Below are 20346 nucleotides of genomic sequence, written 5' to 3'. Positions count from 1 at the left end.
GGGCACATGCGGGGTCTTATGGTGTGCTGAGATCACAGTAGTGACACTTTTTTTTTGATAAATATTCAAAAATTTGTTTGACTTCCGTAGAGCGACCTCATTATCATCAAGGTTTCCGCGGAACAGCCTTATAGTATCAAGCGTTCCGTATAAAACTCTACATTGGAAAACCCTAGTCTATATCTCTTATTTCAGGTACAGTTTAATTGAGGCAAAAGTCAGTCGAAAATTGTGAATTTGTATTGAGTATATACATACTGATTGGAAATGAATTTTCTGTATGCAGATTATAAAATATTAAAAAAAAAACTAATGTATTTTTATCATTTTTTTAAAATTGTTTTTTGTAGCAAATAATGTAGCGAAAAATTTTATTTGCCAAAAAGAGTTCATTAAATTACTTTTCAATAATCGCTTCCAGCAAAAATTCTTCCTAAGCAACCGTCCCTCGTTATAAGAGCCATGAGTATTGTCGTCATCTAGTAGTAAAAACTGCTACGGATTTAGCTAACCATACCTTGGTGTAAATGGTTATAACTGAACACGATTTAAAAGAATGAATCAAAGAATTGTTTATCATTTCGATGCGATATTTCAGTGCTAACAACGTAGCAGTTACTCAAACGAACCTGGACTAGCAAAAAATAAATTAAAAAAAGAATGTAGGGTAGTTTATGGGTTTTTCTTAAAAATAATGAGGCGGAAAGAAAACGGAGAAGTACTAAATAAATTTGGAAAAAACTGGAACTAAACACACAGTGTATTTACATATTCCCGTATTTTAACTTACTCTTTCCACGAATGTAATTATTTTTTTGGGAAAATCAGAAAGTAATTGATTCCATTGGAAACCTATTGTTACAATTTTTTTTTTCTACGTGTATTTTGTGTATCAATTTGTCCAAGATCTTAAGCTAAATCCCGATTCAAAAAGAAAATTCCAAGAAGTTATAAGTAAGTCAAAAAAACAATCCCCTGACTAATAATAACCCGAATATTTTTATCTAAAAATAATTTATTCATAAATATTCAATTAAACTTTTATATTCCCTCTATAATGCATAAAATTCATAATTAGAAATTATAATTAGCATGTTTTAAAAAAAATTGATTTTAATTCATTTCATCAATGCAACCATGTTCTTTTAATTCTAAAGAAAAAAATATGAGAAAAACGGCAATTTAATTGATTGTTAGAAGTAGATAACTTTAAAACGTTTTAATTATTAACACAGATTTTTTTCTTTCACGAAAGGAATTATTTTCGGAAAAATCGGAAAGAAATCGATTCCAGTGAAAATCGGTAAACAATTGATTCCGTTGGCATTGTTGAAATTTGTTTTTCTTCTACGTATATTATGTGTACCAATTTGTCTCTAACACAGACACATCTTAAATTCCATTCCAAATCCCGATCCAAAAAAAAAATAATTCCAAGAAATTATCGGCAAATAGAAAACGCAATCCTGACTATAAATAACCCGGATATTTTTGTCTAAAAATAATTTATTCTTAAATATCCAATTCAATTTTTATCTTCCCTCTGTAATTCATAAAATTCATAATTAAAAATTATAATTAGCACGTTTTAAAAAAATTGATCTTAATTCATTTTCATCAATGCAACCATGTCCTCTTAATTCTAAAAAAAAAAAAAAAAAGATAAAAAATTCAATTTAATTGTTGTGTTAGAAGTACATAACTTATAAAAACATTTCAATAATATTATTAACACCGACTTTTTTCCTTTCACGAATGGAGTTATTTCCGGAAAAATCGGAAAAATAATCGATTCCATTGGAAACCATTGTTAAAAAATTGTTTTCCTTTCACCTATATTTTGTGTATCAATTTCTCCAACATCTTTTAATTCCGATCCAACATAAAAAAAAAAGGAAAAAAAAAAATTCCTAGAAATTATCGGTAAATTGAAAACATAATCCTAACTATAAATAACCGGGTTATTTTATTAAAAAATTCATAAATATTCAATTTATATTTTCCCTCTATAACACATAAAATTCGTAATTAGAAATTGTAATTAGCATGTTTCAAGGAATTTTATCGTAATTCATTATATCAATGCGATCATGTTCTAATTTTAGAGAAAAAAAAAGAGTATAAAAAAAGGCAATTTAATCGCTTGTTAAAAGTAGATAACTTAAAAACATTTTAATTATTAACACCGTTTTTTTTCCTTTTATTTTTTTCATTAAACTCCGTAATGAATCCGACCTCTTTATGAGTCTCTCTCATAGTCACGTAAGACTCGACGCCAGTGCCATCTGTCGACCTCTTTAGTTGTTTTCTCATGTTTTTGTGAGAACAGCTTTTAAAAATTTCCCCTGAGGGAACTTTTTATACAATTTTATTATTATTTTTTAAATATATTTTTTTCCCCGACTTTTTTTTTCTTTTTTTACGATTTTTTTTTTAAAGGGTTCTAATTAAACGTTCCGCGTGGCAATAAAAAGGTCCCACTGCTCTCCTTAATTAAGGCATTATAACCGTTGTCCTCTTTTATTATTATATATTTAATTTTTAGTTTTTTTTTTGTCTGCGCCGCTAAAGCGAAGCAGTCATTTAAAATAATTAGGTGGGGTTTTAATAAGGAATCAATGTCTCGAGGAGAAAGACGAGAATGAAAAAAAAAGGATGTAAGAAAAGAGAGAGAGAGGATAGGAGAAGAAAAAAACGTAAATTAAAAGTGCAAGAAAGCAAGTTAGATATATATATAAAAAAAATCAAATTCTACTTCTTAAATGGGAAAGTAATTTGGCGTACACTCTAAGTGGTTTTTCTCTTATTTCTCTATTTTTTTTTTTATTTTTATCTTGACGTTTTCTTCGAAGCTGATTTTTTTCCCGTCTTATTTCTCTTTCTAAGAAAAGGAAAAGATAAAAAAAAAAAAATTGAGAGAGAATCCGTAGCATTTTGCGGTGGAGGAAGATTTGAAAAAGATTTGTTACATCCCTTAAGACAAGAAATAAAATAGAAGGTAAAAAAATAAGTTAAAACGATTGAAAAAGATTTTATTTTATTTTTTTTTTCGTAACTTTTTTTATCTATTTATTTAGTATTATTATTTTTTTCATGTCGTTTTTTATATATATATAAAAGACGGTGTTCTGTGTGTGCTTTTGTGTAGCGATTGCTGATCCAATTGCCTTCTCTGATTATCCAATCATCGGCCTTTGTAAGCCGTTAATTGCCTCTCAAATATTTTTTAGTGAAAGGTGTCTAGGCTTTTTTTTTTAAGCTTCTTTTTTTTGTTATAGACAGTTTTTTAATCTTTCTATCTTATTTGTTTCGGGTTATTACGTTTGTGTTTTGTTCTGATTTGAGTATGTTATTTTACTCTTTTTTTTGTTTGATGTAATATTATTTTTTTCGATTTTTTTAATGTTTCTGTATTGAGTAAGGTAATTAGTGTTTGTTTCCTATTATTGTTATTTAGTTATATGTTTTTTAATGTATGAAATAGGATTTTGAAATGATTTTTAATTTACAAAGTAGTAAATACTGTAAACTTCAATTTGACATTTCTTTTTAAAATATTCGATGCTATTAATAATTTTCAGTTGATTAATTTTTTTATGAAACATTAATATTTTCTGGTTATTGATTCTTATTAAATGTATTATATTATTATTTTTATATACATAATGATAATTTATGAGATATGGAGAAATAAATGTTGAAAAAAGTGAAAAAAATACGTTGTTAAAATGGTATGACATTGCTTTTATTCACTTTAAATTTCTGTGTAATAAAGTTTTACCTGAAATTTTAAACAGCAATAAATTCAATATTTATGTAATATTTATATCTTTTTTTAATGCAAAATATTCATTTAACATTTTGTATTATAAATTTTAATTAAAAAAGTTCCCATTAGCTAAAGTGTTTTTTTTTGTGTTTGTATCGAACGCTAATTAAATAATCCCCAAATATTAATTTTAAAATAACGCTAGATGATTATAATTTCCATAATTTTTAGTTGATTTCTTTTCTTATTTTGATACAAGCATTAATATATTTTTCAGATTATTAATTCTTTAAACTTTATCATATTATTTAGAGATATTAATGATAATCTATGAGAAATAAAGGAAACAAATGTTAAGGGAGAGCAAAATCATACGCTATTAATGGTATGACATTGATTTTATTCTTAAAACATTTACTGGAAACAGTAATTTTACATTTCTTTTTATAATAATGTGATTTTCACGTATTCCCATGGATGTTAGGTTAGCAGACATCCATGCCCAAACCGGTATTCGAACCCAGACCTGCACAGTGAGAAGCTAGTTCCCTAAACACTCAACTGCCAGGCGGCGTCGAGTGCATTTACAATATATTTGTATATATTGTAAATGTGTGTACTTAAAATTTTAGATAAATATCTTATAATAATACTACATTTAATATTTTGTATATTATTTTGCATCTTTTTCATATTCATTTCATATTCACATTGATTGCATATTCTAATTTAAATAAAAATAAATACCTTCTAAAAATTTTTGGTATTTTGGTTAATTGAATAATCACGAAATATGAATTTTGAAACTGTAATTAAAATCTCTTTTTTAACTCTGTGTCAAACCATTTATCATTTTACATTTTTCGTAAAAGCTTTTTTAGATAATTTATTCATTTGTGCCGTCGATTTCACCTTTGAGGAATTGAGGAATCCGAAAATAACGTCGAGATCCATTTGAAATTTTGACTTTTGAGAATCATTATAATTTTGACTTTTGTGAATCATTACAATTTTGACTTTTGTGAGAATCATTACAATTTTGACTTTTGTGAGAATCATGACAATTTTGACTTTTGTGAGAATCATGACAATTTTGACTTTTGTGAGAATCATGACAATTTTGACTTTTGTGAGAATCATTACAATTTTGACTTTTGTGAGAATCATTACAATTTTGACTTTTGTGAGAATCATTATAATTTCACTAAAAGATATTTTTTGTATATAACGCATTGACAGTAAGTTAAAGAAGAAAAATTAAGTTTTTTCATTCAAGTTAAAATATACAAATATTATAATTCCAAAAATTGAATTGGTTTTTTTGTAATTAAAAATGAATTTTCTTCATGAGGTGTGTAAAGCCTTCTTTTTCTTATTTTCCTTTCATTAATGTTGACTTGACTGTGAACCCAAAGAACAACTTGTGTTTTTTGATATTATCGAAGAATTTTGTAATTAAATTTTCGTACATTTTGTGATTTTGTATCTATACAGTAATTTCGTAGAATTTCCTTTGTTTATTTTTTTATCGTTTCGAACCGTGAATGAAACCTTTTTTTTCCCGAAAATGCTGGATTATTGATTTAAACTTGATTAATTACCTGAAATATTTCTTCAAGCAAAATTAACGTTACAAAATTCGTGAAACTTTTTATAAATAATATATAAATATTTTTTTTTCTTTGGATATGCTGATGTTCTCTTTATTTTATTTTGTCCTCATCCGTCGACAGCTAATTAACTGACGACGTTATTTATTTGGACGCGAACAGGTTTTTATCGTTTACCCGCAAACGCCGCATTTAACAAAAAAGAAAAAAATAATAATGGTGTTATCTCATCAACATCAACCGAATCTTCAAGATGTTAAGGGGGAAAAAATAAGAAAATATATAAATGAAAAAAAAATTGAGATAAAAATAATAGAAAAATTCTTCTTTCCTCCGTTTATAAATTTCCTGTCGCGAAACAATTCTTTTGTTTTCTTGTCAACTGCCGTTTCCACAAAAGTAGCAAATTCACCAAAAAACTTAGAGAGGAAATTAAAAGGAAATTTGGCGTAACTTTTCTTTATTATTATTCTTCCTTTCTTTTTTTTTTGTTAATCTTCCTCCTCTCTGTTCGATATAATTTTTTTTTGTTCCTTTTCTGCCTTTAAACAGTGACTTTTAAATTGAAAAGGGCTTTTCATCAACGAACGATCTTTGGCGTAGTTCTTGGCATTCTTCTAAAACCGGCAAAGTTGAAAGTGATAAGAGAAGTGGTGCCAAAAGTTATATATATATATATATTTTTTTTTCATTTTCTCTTTTTTCCCGGATTTTTTTTCTTATTTTTCCCGTAAAAGTTTTCGTGACACTCGTGATGTAGTTATTCGATTAAAAGCGGAACTAACTTCCACTTTAATACGTCAAACGAACGCTTTTGGCTTGTTTTTGTACTTTTTATTTTTTGATACTTTCACTTTGTCTTGATGTCTTTTACACTCTGTGCTCCGAATTCTCAAAAAAAAAAAAAAAGAAAAAAAAAAAAAAGAGAGAGAGAAACACCGCCACGTCTACTGTTCAAGCATTAGCAGCTAATGCACCCCCAACGTACTTCAATGTCAGTTTTCAAGCTCCAGAGACCAATTTTAGAACTGACTGACATCCCTCTTTCTATTTTTTTATTATTGTTCTAAGTTGTAGTCATTTTCTTCATTTGGACATCAGGTTTTAGTTTTATCTTTTTCTTTTCGGAATGACCGTTTCTAGATTACACCGAAAGAAAATAGCCAAAATCTTTTTTTTTGTGTGTGGGAATTAAAATCCTTGGTAAATATTTTAGTCAGTTCGATCACTAAGAAAAGGAAGAGAGAATATCTATACTACAGATCAAGACGATAAATTTTTTTAAAAAATTGAGCATTTCGTAATTTATCTTGTGGATCCTCTATTTATGCAAATTTGAATTTATTTCATTTTAGTTCGAACGTAAGCCGGTACTACACTATAAAAGTTTTGTGAAGGCTCCTTAGTAAAAGGGGAACGCCGCCTGGCAGTCCAGTGGTTAGGGAGCTAGCTTCTGACTGCAGGTCTGGGTTCGAATCCCGGTTCGTGCATGGATGTCTACTAACACACTAACAAATTCCCTGGACAGATCGTAACGATCTCTTGGGAATACGTGCTGATCACGTTATGTATAAAAAAAAACCAAAAAAACTTGAGAAAAACAACCAATTAGCGTACCGGTCGCATTCGAGCGAATGTATTCAATAGGCTTATTGGTTGTTTGTTTTAAATTTTTGTAAAAGATCTTTGATCAAACTTTTATAGCGTAATCCCAGCCTCAGACATTAATAACCACAAAAAATTTTATTGCTTGAATAAAAATTTTATTTCAAAATTTTTGTGTAACAACAGTCTAAACAAGTCACACGATTTAGAAAAAAAAAATTAATGCACATTTTATAAACTTCTTATACACGGGGGGAATTGGGAAGTCCCTTTATCGTAAAGAAACTTGTGAACCGTTGATCCTAGAAGCATTCTTCCAATTACAAAAAGGTATCAAAATAACGTGAAGACTTCAGATACGTTATTCATATTGCAAGGAGTTGTACAGATATTGAAATAAAAAAACTTTATTTTGTCACCGTCCTAAAAACCCAATTGAAAAGTTGGTCTGTCTCTCCTAAGCACAAAATAAATTGCAGAAAATAAATTTCGTGTTTTTGAATCCAATATTCACTGAAATATCTGAATTCGAAAATCGTTCAAATAAAGGAAAGAACCGCATAATCTCTGGCAGCAAGCTCATTCTATTCTTCATATGCTGCCCCCTCCCCCTTATTTTCAGTAATTTTCGAATTCAAATATCGCGACGAATATTATGTCTTGGAAACATGGAATTTTTTATCGCTCACGCGAGACAAAGCAACATCTTTCTGTTTTTTTTTGCGACAGGGTGTCTAAATAAAAACGTTACCTTTTGAATTTTACAACCCCTTGCAATATGAATGACGTATCTGAGTTATACGCGTTATTTGGATACTTTCTCAAACTAGAAATATGCTTCCAGGATCAACGATTCAAGTGCTATTTCGGATAAAGGGACTTTTCTATGCACCCTGTATAATAATAAAGTGGTATTTCTCAAAGTGAGCAACGTATTATAAACGGATATTCCACAAATGCGCAAGATTGCCTTTGTATCGATCGATCAGCGAACTATTTTGTATGAGGCACATTTAACCTGGTCCTCGTGAGCATAATTGTGCTCACTGTTTTACCGAGTACCTAAGTGAACTCAAATCTTTCTTTTTTGATTTCATGTTCTTGATCCACATCCCAGATTGACATTTAAACCAGTTCAGTCAAGTGGTATTTAAGGACTCATATTCGATGTCTGCATTTGAGAATATGTTAACACTGCTACACGGATGCTTTTTTTCCCCGATTCTTTGCATAAACGGTGCAAGTGACTCGAAAAAAAAAAAATCATGATTCCCTTCTCTGTGAATCAGTGTTTCTTAACTTGTAGTCCGCGACTCCTCTGGGGGTCAGTGGGTACTTTGTAAGTAGCCCGCGGGATAATTTTCTTTTATTGTCATTACATGGATGACACATTTAGTGATGTGTAAATTTTTTTTTTCACTCCAATTTCTTATGATAAGCAAATTGTAAAACGCAATAGATTTTAGATTTTGTGGGGGGAATGGAAGGGGGTTCTAAATTGACCTTGACCGCAAGGAGTCCACGAAGGAGTCCATTGATCGTCACTACGGGGGGGGGGGGTCCGCAACATCAAAAAGGTTGGTAAACACTGCTACAGATTATGCTGTTATCATTTATACAAGAGCAATCACGCGTACCTCGTGAAAGTTCCTCTGAAGAAATGCTATGCTCTGTATCAGCGTTTCTCAATCTTTTTGAACCCAAGGACCACTGAAATTTCTAAAATAATTTGATGATCCACTAATTCATAGTTGTTTGAGCCTTGTTTCAGATTATATGCCATGAAGCTAAGCTGAAAGAGATCTCGGCAACGGGATAATTCCTGTGGGAGATTTCGTCCTTCATTCATTCAGTTGTTCGAGCCTATGTGGATATTATTCATATTCGTTGCGTACAAATGAACCTATCTTATCTTCACGGAACATCTCTCGTCCGTGGACCACAGGTTGAGAAACGCTCCTCTATATAAATAGTTCTAAACATTTATTTTCCTAGGAGTCCGTGTGATTTTTCGCAATCACGGTGTTCTCAAGTCTAAATTTATTGTCGAAAATTGCTACTCTATTAACTATACAGCAAATTGTTAATCGTTCCCGGGTGCCAATGAAAAGAATCGTGGACACCGGGTAGAAACCTACTGCTTTATCTGCTGCCGCAAACATGCTATAAGTTTTCCATAAAAAATATGTCATGTGCATATTTTATTGAGGATACAGATCGGGCATTTGATGACCACCACCGAGCAATCTTTAGTTAACGCAATTTTCGCTGGTGATGTTGGAAAAGCAATTCATGGGATGCTGAGGGGATACGCAAGATAACCGTGATCACTCGTGTAGACATACATCTATCCTAAATGGTATTACTCAATGGCGGTATCCGAAATTGCCGTTCTGATTCAATCCCAAAACAGCGTAAAATTGCTTTTTATTATTATTGTTATTACAGTGCATGCGAGTTCTTTCCATTATCACCGTTCGTGGCAGTGGGCTCTGGTGAAGAGCTCTTTATATTCCAGGGTTCCCTTTTTTCCTGCTATATTCTACAACAAAAGCCGTGTGATTGGGAATCTGCCAGTACCAGGATCCCTTATTTTTTTTCCCTCATTGTGTCGTGTTTTTTGGACCGTCGAGCTCGATCATGGCATGTTAATGTCGCCGATTATCGCTTATAAAAGCTGGAAGATTGAAGAAGAAGTGAATTCGTTCAGGAGGGGATTATACCTGCTGGTCGTTCCAATTTTTTTTTTGTTCACTCTTATTCTCGTTATTCGCTGCTATATCTATGGGTCGTCGTCCATCGTACGTACGGTAGTTGTATTTATTGTTGGAAGAAGATCTCATCATTCCTCTCGTGATGGCTGCGAACCAATTTGTACTAATCAGATTTATTGGCCGGGATCGGGCCATTTCCGTTGACTAATCTTTATGTCTCTGCCGCATTGCTATTATTATCATCAGCCAGACAGGACAGAACTGGACAACACATTATTTATACAGCTCTTTTTTTTTTCTCCTATTCGGTCTTCAAGAGAGTATTTTTTTCTCCATGCTATCAAGCTATACATTTGCCTAAGCCTCGTTTTCTCAAATAATTGTCTACGATTTGAGTGAGAAGAAAAAAGAAATCTCTGCTCTATATATATATTGTTTGCTGCAATAAATTGCATTTCATTAACCTTCTCATCGGTGTCCACGAGAAATCTCGCTTTCTTAAAAAGCCTTTTGTTTTTGCAACCTTCCGGATACAGTACAAGTTCGTTATAACGAGAATCTCCCTATAACGAGTGATTTGCAAGTGATTGCGAAATTGCTAATGTTAAAGATACAAAAAATATTCTTTATAGTGTGTTGAGAATTAGGAAGCATTCGATATAATGTCAAAAGACTTTTCAAAAATGCTAGTTCCTCTCTTTTTAAGAACAAAACATGATGGCTGTTATCATGGCGCATACGCCTCGTAAAAATTACTCTGAGGTATTTGTAATAAAGATTGGACACAGAAAATTTAAATTGTTTTGAAATCATCTTCCTATTTTTGGTCTTTCTCACTCTACGTATACCTAGGTTATGCGATGATTTTATTTAAAGAGATTTCGGGAGTAGAACTTGCGGTTGAGAATCGTTTCCGAATGACTGAAAAAAATAGTGCTAAAAACTTTCCGATTAGCTGGAAAATGTTGACGAGTCCATACAGTCATGGAAGTGAAGAGTGTGATATTATAATAATTAAGAATATTAATTGTTTAGTTGGTCGATTAAATCGCTTCGATAATACGAAATTATATGCAAAAATATCTTAGGCTGGTATTACACTATAAAAATTTAATAAGTTATTTTACAAAACTTGAAAAAAAAAACCATTAAGCCTATCGGTTACATCCGAGCGAATGTAACCGATACGTTTATTGGTTGCAGTTTTCAAGTTTTATAAAAGCACTTTTCTGAAACTTTTATAGTGTAATGCCGGCTTTAGAGCTGTGAATTAACTGTGAGACCGAAAATTAAATTTTCTGAATACATTTTTACTTAATGTGGTTTTATTTCAGCGTGCAATCTGCGCTATAAGCTCCAGTGTACCAGTGCAGTTCCAAACACCCCTTTCAAGGCTGTTTAAATTTTTGTATTTTGAGTGATAATCGATAAATTTCATTTTCTATACTGTGCTCAAAAAAGGTATTTCTTTTACATTCATTTGAACAGTCCATCCCTCTTATTTGTCGTCCACTCACAGAAGTCTGACTGTATATTTATATATTTTTCCTTTTATCCCCATGGACACGGTATACCACACGCGGAGTTTTTAGCCGCAGAGATGTAATAATAGAATCTCTCTGATGTCCGAGAACAAGCTGAATAAAAGCGGTGGCTGCGCCCGTAATCGGTTCAAATGAGGTTTAGGCAGCTGCTCATGATGTGAAATGGACGACGACGGAAGGACCAAACCCAACAAGTGTGTGTTGTTTGTTGATCGAATCACGTACGAAGAATCGAGCCTCTTCCCCTTCACAATTTTTTATTTTTCGTCAACTTACTTGAAGCGCATTGACCACCAAGAGAGACTGAGAATGGAACCTCTCTCTCTCATTTCTCGTATATTTCTGGACGGACCCGGTTTTTTTTCCTATCGATTTTCCAAGCGAATGTATATCCGGTTCCTTAAAAAAAATACGAAGGTTGAGCTATGTTTATCGCTGCTGAACAAGCTATCATTTCTCCATTCGCAGTGGTGGTGGAAATCATCTGAATACAAATAAGTGGAGGAGCGATGTATAAGAAAAACACACGCAGATCTTTGATAAAAACCCATAACCCGAATTACCATGGCCATTAGATTACTATTGATAACACGTACGTTCATTTATCAGGGGGAAAAAAGTATTATCGCTGGTGAGATAAGATTAAAACGTACACAGTACATTACAAAACTTTACCGTATCCTTATACTTTGTATTTAGTCTTTTTTTGTGAGATATTCATTTTTTTTTCTTATTTCGTGTATTAAGCAATTTAATGGTCACTCACTTGTTTTATCATTTCTCTTTTACAGAGATGAGAATATTTCGTGTGCAAATGCCAGAACCCAGCTGAAGAATTTTTCTAGAGAAAAAGGGTGAGTCTCTTGTGGTTTAGTCTTTGAATATATACAGGTTGGACGAAAAGTCCTGGACACATTTAAAAAAGAAATAACAAATCAACCAATTGACCTAAAATGTGCGGTTTGTACTAAAATACTTACCGTATTTTAACGTGTATAAGGAACCCCTTTGCGCCAAAAATAGGGTCCCAAAAATAGAAGGAGGTTTCTTATCTATGGATAGCATTACATAGATGTATCTCTTAGATTTATTTTTCTTCAAAATTTTAAGACCAAAAAATCAGTGGTTCTTTATACACGTTAAAATGCGGTATCATGGTTCAAAAAAAAGTTCAAACTTTACTCGCAGGTGTCGTTGTAAAACTAAAAACTTGACAAAACACATAAAACGCAACACAAACAGTGCATATGTAATGTTTATGAGAATTTGCGTTACATGAAACTATCACATTTTTGTATGGACGCCCTTTTTAGTTCGGAATACATCTAAACGGATACAAGGGTGCTCATGCTGAAATATTGTAGTTTTATGTAACGGGAAATCATAATAAACATTATTATTGATTACGCACTGCTTCTGTTGCATTTTATGTATCTCTAAGCCGTGATCAGTATTTTAGTGCAAACCGCACCTTTTTTATGTGTCAGTTATTGATTTAAAAAAAAAATTTAAACTGTATTCAGGACTTCTCGTCCAACCTGTACAATTTTACTCACAAACGCACTGCTTCGCAAAAGAAAAAAAATTCACTGGACCGCTTTTTAGCACGAATCGCAGCACGCATTCGCCGTTTCATCAATTTTATGTTTCATGCGATGTCATCGCCGTCGGAGAAGAGAATGTCCATTAATTAATAATCATGATCGTTAAGTATGATAAGATAATAATCAGGTGCTGATTTCACTCCATTGCCCTACATTACAGCTTAGCGTAGTTCAGTTCAACAGAAACAACCCTAGATGGTTCTTCAAATGTTTCCACAACAGGCTGGATGCGTTTCTGAACGAATAGAGTTATGTCGAGTAACTACAGCACAGTCTTGGAAGTCCCTCGTTCCCTCAGGGTTTGACAAAAAGTTCCTCGGATAAGTGTTGATAGAAAACACTGTCCCAGAGCCTTGCTCTCGTGGTCCTGGGATATTCTAAGGGTAATCACGGGGGAGAATCAAGTGGGAAAAGAGCTATTACAGGTGGTACAAAGCTGTGAAAGAAATATAGTTGTAGATTCATAAACTGTTGAGTGAAAAGTGACTACTACTCTTTCGGGCGGGGGGGGGGGGAGAATCCGTAGAACTGTCTATGTAACCAGTGTCATCTTAACCTTTTAAGTGACATTGACGAAATATCTCGTCTGTTTAAGAGCCTCTTATTTTAGCATTGATAAGTCTATACCTCCTTAGTTTGCACCTGCTAAAAATAGGAAGAAAGCCCACTTCATTAAAAAAGAGATGACATTTTAAAGGGGGGGGGGGGGTTTAGTGATTTCTGCCATGCCGCTTAAAGGGTTAACGCGTGGGCTAATCCAAGCATAGTCCGTAGGGGCCTACATGATGAGATATGGTTCTATGATTTTAGGGTATAGCTTTGTAAATATGCAAGTTGTGTTAGTTCCAGCTAACTACGTGGCTCCCGATTATAACTTTACCTGGAGGTCTATGATGTTGAGGCCGACCTGCATATGACATCCCACAAGAGTGAAGTTTACTGGACTCTGACCATGAAATCTGGAGATCGACATTGCAAAGAAATTTTTCGCTATAAATTTATTCAGTGTTCGATCGTAAATGTTATACCTGTTTACCTGTGATGTGCCTAATATGGCACCTGCCCATGTGTATATGTTACTGCCAAATCCCGATGTGCGGCGAATTCGAGACGGGGCCGGCCACTTCGTGAATTGGCCTAGGGTTTTGGTCAGAGTCCGAATTGCAGAAATGATTCGTACTTTGGTCGGCCATTTCGCGACGTGGCCAGAGATTCCTGGTCAAAGTTCGATGTGCTGATGCAAGACGGCCCGGTAGGAGCCAAATTCATTTTTTTAATCGCCAACGTGTGATACTATCTACATACAGCAGCTATATTGGATTAGCTCCATGTGACGAGAGAAAAAAAAAGTGAAATCTGAGAGAAAAAACGAAAAAATAATTATATAAACACAATATAAACATAATATAACATAATATAGTTTTTTCTTCCAAATTTGGAGAAAAAAATGGAGAAAAAAAATGATTCCCACATCTTGACTGTGGTTTTATAGTTTACCATAACTAACGTGGGCATAATTATCATGGAAAAATATGCCACACAGCTTGACGATGATCCCGAATCATGCCTTTTGTTGTCGGACTTTGGCCAGGGATCACCGGCCACTTCGTGAATTGGCCGGCCCCCTCGCGAATTGACCAATTTCGAGCTTTGGCAGTAACATGTATATGTTGTTATAAATGGTTAGGTTTCCCAGCGACTGTGTGCTTACATCACCGAGTGTGACAGAGCCTGGGTGTATCTCGATTCTATCACTATAAATTTATTCAATATACAGGGTGAATACGTCCTATTCTGCCAAACGAAATGGGGGGGGGGGGGTGATAGACGAGCCTAAGTGAACTATGAAGCAACTTACCAGCCTTGTACTATCTGAAAAAGTTTTCGATTTATAATGGATAATCGATTATGAAGAAAAAAATGCGTGACTTCTGGAAAAAACCCGGATTTGTGAAGTTTTTGATCGACCTACGCGCAAACTAAGCACATATTTGGAAAGCGCAGAAAAAATCCTATGAGGTCTCAACAATTTCATTGGAATGGCTGGATTTAATGGCGAGCTACTGGTGCTGAAAGATTAGCGAAGTTCAAAATCGAATTGTCGCCAAAATATTTAATTGCCAATTCCGCAAGCATCCTTCTACCTACAATGGGTCAAATTTGCTAAAAACTTGTCCATTCCACCAGCTTTCGAAAGAACGTAGAATAAAAGAACTACAGAATATCAAATTGGTCATCAAGTTCAGGAGAAATTTAGTCGTTTGTTTCACTGAAATCTGCGTTCGTCAAACTAATTTTAGTAGGTTTTGGTGACTATTCGATTTTCCACTTTACCGATCTCTCAGCGCTTGTAGCTCGCCATTAAATACGGATATCCTGTAGATAGAGGTAGTGTCACCTTAAAGGATTTTTTATGCAAAATCAAATTGCCACCAAAATCTGTAACCGCCAATTCTGAATTTTCGTCGAATATCTACTTTGCCAAACGCTGATTTCAGTGACGTATTGAGAACAAAAGAATATAATTTATACAAAAATTGCCACGTTTTTAAGACAAATAAATTCAATTGGTGGAATGGTCGACGCGTTTCGGCTCTTCAATGGAGAGCCGTCATCAGGACTTCGTGGTCAGAATTGACACGAATGAGTCGTGGAAGAGTGATGTTTACGTCTGGTCGTCCGAAGAGTTCGCCTTTCAAAATTCCTGTTCTTTCCAAATGTGTGCTTAGTTTGCGTATAGATATTTCAGCAACTTCACAAATTCTGGTTTTGTTTTCAGTCTTGACGCATTTTCCCCCCATAATCGACTATCCACTATAACTCCGAAACGGTTCGAAATAGGACAGGGTTGGTGGGGTATTTCACGATCCACTTGGGCTCGTCTATCACCCCGTTTCGGTTGGTAGAATAGGTCGGATTCATCTTGTATATACATACATTTAATAAGTCGAAAGGACCTTGGTCGTAGACCAGGGTAGGAAGAGGCCCTGTATGAGATTGGGGGGGGGGGGGGGAGGAGGTCACGAGAAGAAAATATGGTGCATTGGCGGCCACGGGGGAAAAAAAATTAACAAATACTGCTTCAGATAATCACATTTCATCTTGAGGCTTGCACATGAGTGCAATACAAAAAACAACAATTTTTTTCGGCTACGAAGTGCATATTAAAATATTTATATTCACATAGTTTTCTGAAAACGAAACATTTGAACTTCACGATCTCTCCTGGGCCTTGCAATTCATTATTTGGACCTAGATCTGAGCCTCTAGCAGTCGCTAAATATTTCAATAGAACTATATAATTCATTTAATTTCGATAATTATTCATATTCGGGTTATTTCAATTATTGAAATATCTGAAAGTCATTTTTTTTCCTTCCTCTTATCAATGGTACCTGTTGTGACCCTGTTTTGTCGATGGCAGAATAAAAGTGGTTCAGTTGGTCATTGCCCGGGGACAGTCTTAAGAGGGCCGCTTTCATACATGAAACTTTTTTGTTGTTAAATTTACTTCATTTTTTTTTTGCATAATTTCCCCTTAAGGAGGGAAAAACATCCCATTTAATAGTCGGTAGGATATTTATTACTCATCTCTCCCTAAACTGAATTGTTAAATTATCAAAAGAAAAAAAGAGTAATTACGAATCCGGCCGGAATAGCAGCAATAGTTACGGTATTAGTAATAATAATAATAATAATAATAAAGTAAAATACAGTGCACGCCGCTTAGTGTGATCACATTGGAACTCGGGGGTTTCTGATAATGATAATCGATTCGAAAAAAATCCGGTTGCTTGATGACCATATGTTCTTTTTGGTTGAATAATGGGACGTATGAAAACGGGACAACTCCGTTTTTCTTTCCAACAAATGTTTCAAAATGTCAAATCGTGCATCTTTTGGTAGGGGAGGGTCGGGCCTTGAGGAAAGTGCGGGACACTTCATTGGTATGAAAACATGTATCGGGCCATTTATTTGATCTGTAAATGTGTCGCGGGCCACTTCAGTGATCTGGGAGTGTGCCGTGGACCGCCTAATTGCTCTGGAACCGTGCCGCGGGTCAGTCAATGATCTCTTAATTCGCAGTGGATCATATTTAAGTGATGTGGAAATGCACTGCAAATAGCTTAAATCGGGGATTTTTACCGAAAACCAATAACACAAGATCAGCTTCGCGACCCATGGGTTTTTGTTTTCCGAAATTTGTGAAACCAGTGACTCAACGGTCATTTATAACAGGATTGGATTTGAATTCCTGCGAATCAAGTTTGGGTCGTGATCAAAAATCCCTGACTTACGTGATGTGGACCTGCAATGCAGGTCACTTAAATGACTTGCAAATGTGTCCTTTGTTTCTTTTTTACTAAATGGCTCCATTTTACTTTTGTCACCGGCCGTATCAGATGAAGATGACTCCAAGAGCATGGGTTGGATATATAATGTTCTGCACAGTGCTGCAGATTACCCCCCTATAGTCTCTGGCTCAACCTTAGCTACAAAATGTGCAAAAAGAAAAAAAAAATTAAAAAAAGATTACATAAATCGAAGTCCTGATAACTATAAACGGATTTTATATCATGCCATAACATTGGCCCGTTACGTACTTTGCGAAAGTGATAACAATACACGTATGATAACGTTATACATGATTATAATAAGCTGCGACTACAGAGTAAAATAAGTGAAATAGAATAGTAGATGAAGGTTTAAGAGAGAGGAAGAGAGAGTTTTATCGACGATCATTAGAGATGCAACAGCATCTCTGTCATCCTTCGCGAACGAAATAATTTTAATTGGACGGAGGGGGTCATTAGAGTTTTCCTTCTGATGGAACGTTTTGCAAACAGCTTAACGAAGCGTTTGGTGACCCTAATGAACAACTCATTAACTGTTAATTGGTGCTGTTCCTTATTAGAGGTGCTGACTTTGCTGGATCTCTCTCTCTCTCTCTTTTGCTTTTTTAAAAGGTATCTGTGTCAGCCGCTCCTAGAGGTTTATGCTAATGAGGCTTAACTCTCAACGAGCGCGTGTGCACGAGAGAGAGAGAGAGAGCGTCTCTCCCCGTCCTCTTTCCTTATACTTATATAAGTTGTGTTTTATTTCTTTTGTGACAAAATTTTAAGAGAAAAATGAAAGGAAGAATGATTCAGTGCTCGTTAGAAAATTCCACCTATTTTAAAAAATACGTTATTACTACTACTAAAAAACCTTTTTTTTTATATACATGGCAGCTATTTATTAATATATATATTTTTTTCAATTCTGTGGAAGAAATGTTTGCTGATATTTGACTCCATAAACATCTTGATAATATTTACAGTTTTTGTTTCGTATGCATTTTAACATTAGAAGGACCGACATTTCGTTCTACGTATAAGGACGGATACCGGTCATTTTGACCGGTTGATTTTCACTACTAACTCTCGATTTTCGTTTTATTATGTTTCATTACACATATAAGTGTAGGTAAGCCATAAAATGTAAAGAATAAGAATTTTTCTAATAAAATTACATAATTAAATTTTATTTGAAATAAAATTTCAAAAACATTTCTCGTTATATAACACCGGTCTACAAAAAATACTTTTTTGAAAGCTTTTTTTAGTTTCGATAACTGATTTTTATATTATTTTCGGCGCATTTTTTTTCTATCACAAGAGGCATTTTTACAAAACGATTTCATATTTTGTGAGAAATAACTCAAAATCCAGATATTTTGGAATTTTTACTTTTATTTTATCACCTCATATATACGTACTTCACATTTATCTCCTAGCTCTGCCATTATAATGATAGGCCCTAAAATCATCGAAGTATCTTTGCCAATGATTTACCATATTTATTCATAATGCACAGTTTCAGTGTGATTTGTATGCTGCTTATGGTATTACCATTGAAATTCAATTTTCACTTTATCTCAAAAAGTAGTGAATATGACAAAACCAATGCCAGATTCGGAATCGGCACCCCCCAACATCACCCGAAAATCAATGGGAATGATTGTTTTTGAGAATGAATGTCTTTGGGAATGATTCACTATATTTGTTTATAGCGCAAAGTTTCAATGTGTGGGTTGTATGCTGCCTATGCATTACCATTGCAATTTAATTCCCGCTTTATCTCAAAAACTAGACGTGATGCAATTTTTTTAATTATTTTTCCAGTAATTAGCGTCCAAAATATAAAACAAACACTAAAATATATAATCATAATCTATAGCAAATACAAATTATTTTTAAGGTATTTCATCGGAGACGTGTGCAATCCATGAAAAATATTGATAGTCTGAACATTATAACTGCAGTTGCACATTGTACTTTTTGCATTTTTCTCACGCCTTTGTACATTGGAAATGCATTTCCTATTGACAGATTTCTTACCCCCATTGAAAATGTATCGCTTCTTTTGTTATTGCGTGGTGAAATCCGACATCGATTTATTTTTCCTGATATCGTGGTGGTTGTTATTTTGATGACAAAAATTCTGATTTTCGAACAAATAAGATTCTCTCTAAGCTTTCTCTAGCTAATTTCAACAAGAAGGAAATATATTTTTTTTTTAGGTTTAATACTTTTTTTCCTCTATAGATCAACCCAACAAGCATCTGTTGATGGTAAGTCCGTTTTTTCTTATCCTGAAAAACACTCAATCTTGATTTTCGATCTGGTATTTTTTTTCCCATGATCCTGAACGGAAATTTAAAAAAATCAGAAAAAATTGTTTTTTTATCAATTTTTTTGTCACATGGCATATGGGATCCCTCAAAATCATAATTACTAATTATTTTAATTGAATTAAGTCAATTCATATTAATTAAAAAGTTGATCAATTGGAAATTTGTATTAATTACAAAGAAAAACGGTCTAAATTAATACTCAATTATTTGAAAAATCGTAAATATGTTACTCAAGTAACCAGTTGTCACATATAAAAGAAAATGCTTAATTCGACAGTCACAAATTAGAAGGACCGTCAAAAATGGGTCCAGACTGTCCAAAAAAAAATATCCTAGAAAATATTTCTAGTTCATATATATGGCTATCTAATTGAAATTTATTTTTTTTTCCAGAAATTTTTTTTGGAAATAGTTTTAAATTCCTTTTCAATAAATAATAATACTTATTCATATAAATTAAATAATTAAAAGTGCAATTTTTTTAGAATCTCAATTTATGTGTGCCGTGGAAGTTGAACTGTGCCACCTGATGAAAAAGGGTGAGCTTGATACGGCTATCATGGTAAAGATTATTTGAAAATTATTTAAATATTAAATTCAGTCTAGTAGACAATCGCACACATAATGCAATTTTTATATCCTTTTTTATGTAAGGTTTCTACTTTTTTTTCGGTAATTCGCATCCAACTATCAACGACAAGTTCTGAATGACGTAATTTCTGGATATTGCCAACGATATTTATTTCTTGACCAAAAAAACTATTTTCCTGATTTCTTCTCAACATTTTGACTGATTTCTTACCATCAAGAATAGAATAGAAAAA

General features: G+C 33.4%; 1 protein-coding gene across 1 annotated transcript in view; it reads left to right on the top strand.

Moving 5' to 3' along the window:
* The window catches only part of LOC149087792 (LIM domain transcription factor LMO4-like), a 223001-nt gene that overhangs the window by 65419 nt on the left and 137236 nt on the right, over positions 1 to 20346 (top strand). The window contains exon 2 of the mRNA XM_089231706.1: positions 12034 to 12096. The gene's annotated coding sequence lies outside the window, so the exon portion shown is untranslated. The remainder of the gene's footprint in view (positions 1 to 12033; positions 12097 to 20346) is intronic.

The sequence above is a fragment of the Pholcus phalangioides genome, unplaced genomic scaffold (assembly GCF_987345545.1).
Source record: "Pholcus phalangioides strain wild (caught in Gottingen) unplaced genomic scaffold, Ppha-v1.0 ptg000004l_1, whole genome shotgun sequence".
Classification (NCBI taxonomy): Eukaryota; Metazoa; Arthropoda; class Arachnida; order Araneae; family Pholcidae; genus Pholcus; species Pholcus phalangioides.
Note: the sequence above shows the minus strand (reverse complement) of the source record. Positions and strands in the feature narration are given on the sequence as shown.